Consider the following 3,001-nt stretch of genomic DNA (forward strand, 5'->3'; position numbering starts at 1 on the left):
TCTTTCTTAGCCGCCTTATATTTTTCCCAGTTATCTGCGTTGCGGCATAAAGACCACTCTTTAAAGCACTCCCTTTTTATCTTTATCTTTTCTTGTACACTGGCATTCCACCACCAGGACTCCTTGTCTCTTGGTCCTATTCCTTTAGATTCACCAAAGCTTTCTTTTGCTGTTCTTCTAATAACTTCTGCCATTTCCCTCCACATCTCTTCCGCACTTCCATTTCCATCCCACTTTGCCTCTTCTCCTACCCATTTTATGAAGCTTCTTTGTTCCTCACCTTTCATCCACCACTACCTCTTCCTTGGGTTCTTCGTATAATGTCTTTTCCTCAACTTTTGCTCAACGCGGAAATCCATGACGAGCATCCTATGTTGTGTTGTCAAACTCTCTCCCGGGATAATTTTACAATTAATGCAAAATTTCCGGTCGACTCTCCTCAACAGGAAGAAGACGATTTGAGAGCTTGTCATGCCACTCTTATAGGTTATAAGATGTTCGTCTCTCTTTTTAAAACATGTATTTGCGATGAGAAGATCAAAGGTTGAGGAAAAATCCAAAATAGTTTTACCCTCGGCATTGATCATCCCAAAATCATGGACTCCGTGAATACTCCCATATCCAGTCACTTCTCTACCAACATGGCCATTTAAATCCCCTCCTAAGAAAATCTTATCTTCTAAAGGTATGTCTTGAATTAAACTCTCTAGATCCTCCCAAAACCTTATCTTGTGTTGTTCGTCCGAACCCACTTGCGGTGCATAGGCGCTAATCACATGGAAAGCACCTCCCTCCACCACAAGTTTGATAGAGATGATCTGATCTCCCACCCTCTTGACATCCACTATGTCCTTCTTCCACTGCTTATCCACAATTATTCCAACCCCATTTCTATTCTTCACCTTTCCTATATACCAAAGTTTGAAGCCAGAAGTATCCAACTCTCTAGCCTTCGCACCAACCCATTTTATTTCTTGTAGGCACATAATGTTAATCTTCCTCCTTGTCATGGTGTCCACCACCTCCATGGACTTTCCTGTTAGAGTGCCTATGTTCCATGTCCCAAATTTCAACCTTCTGTCGCTCCAACCTTTACCTTTTACTTTGTGAACTAGCTTATTTACCCTCGTCCGTTCACAAAAATGCAAGAATCCTTGCTCATTTAACACTATATCCGGGCACCGATGCAGCGGCTCTTGCTCATTTGACACCGTACTTGAGCCATACAGCGCGTTACTTCCGGACAACGACCTAGCTTTAGCGCAATAATGTCTTTGATTCATGTCATGGGGGTTCGACTATATTTTTATGTTGGTTGTCGAAGACCTAACACAACCCTCCTCCTTTATCCGGGCTTGGGACCGGCTATGTACCGCAAGTGTAACATAGGCAGAGTTGAGTTTATTAAACCACCAATTCAAGAAATTCTTGAAGAAGGGTACACTTCAACCATCACACAACACCCATATTTTGAAATCAAAGAAGTGAAGGCAACCAAGGAAAGCACTAAAAAGGGGATTGTAACCAAGAAACAAAAGACAATATCCATAAAAAAGAGAAGGTCAACAAAAAGCAATCCAACCTCTACCCCAACAAGCAAGGTGAATCAAGCTAATAACAATAAAAGAAAACTTGTTAGGAGAAATTCAAGTCCGAGGGCACTAATTTTTGCATCTCCTTCCTTGGAGTCATTTCTTTTAACCAACTGGAAGAAGAGGAAGAAAATTCGACAATCAAGGGTCAAGCTAGTGACATTAAAGAAGCGCTTGTTGGGAGGTAACCCAATATTCCGTATCCTTAGATTTTCTATTTATTTTTAATTTATTTAGTTTGTTTTAATTTCTTATAGCTTTCCCTTTTTTTTAAGTGTGCTTTGATCATGCAGAGTGTGTAAAACAGGAACAATTTTTCTTTGCTTGGCGACAAGCAAACTTTTAAGTTTGGTGTTGTGGAGCGTGCTCTCTGTTTACCTTATCATCAGTGGCACAATGGGAAGATTGATGAGTTTGAAAAACTTTAATTTAATTTGATGATGAACAAACATTATTAATTTAATTAATTACAAAATTATCAATGTTAAATATACTTGTTGAATTGATCATTTTTTGTTACCTTGCAGGTTATGCATACTAGGCTTAAAAACAAAATTAAAACCCAAATTGTGCAAAGAAATTCAGCCTTGGAACAAATTGATTTAATTATTGTGGCTGAAGCAAATTTTTGTTAGATGGGCCAGTATATTGTTGAAACAAGTCCATTTAAATCTTTGCTACTAAGACCAAAGCATGGTCCGAAATCAACATTGAAAGAAAACAAAGTTCCATGCTTCCAACGGATCCCACTTTCAGTTTGTGATGGATTTCAAATTCAATTAACTTGAATTAACTTGCATTGGAAACATGAAAGAGAAAGAAAAAAATGATTTGATGGCTTTAATGATGCTACACGCTACCTAAAGTAAGAGGGAAGTAAAATTAATTCATTTTAATTCATTTGTTCACATTCATTGAATGCTTTTCTTTCTATTCTCTCTTCTCTCTCATCTCTCTTCTTGCATTTGGCCACTTCACAGAGGAAGCATGGAAGCTAATTCAAGCTATCAGAAGAGGGAAGAAGCTAGGAGCAAGGCCATGGTAATGATGGCTTCAAGAAAAAGAAAATCTAAAGTGTGGAGTGGCTGAGATCTTTGCCAAAATGGGTAAGAAATGGTGAAGTAAGCTCAAGCTCTCCATACCCTAAAAATGGTGGAAATCCATTCGGTTAGAGAAAGAAGATCCTTGAGGGATGGCTTGTCTCAGCTTTTGATCAACCACCACAGAAGAAAGCTACTATAGCTGCATGGGAGAAAGGCAGAAGTTAGAGCAGAAGAAGCTGTCATCATCAAGAACTCATCAAGGGCTAGGAATCCTTCCTGGAGTGCAAGTCAAGATGGAAGGCTCGGATTGATGAAGCTTGGTGCAAAGGAAAGACACAGAGGTAATTGCATGTTGGGTTTTACATT

This window comes from Arachis ipaensis, chromosome B05 (assembly GCF_000816755.2).
Source record: "Arachis ipaensis cultivar K30076 chromosome B05, Araip1.1, whole genome shotgun sequence".
Lineage (NCBI taxonomy): Eukaryota > Viridiplantae > Streptophyta > Magnoliopsida > Fabales > Fabaceae > Arachis > Arachis ipaensis.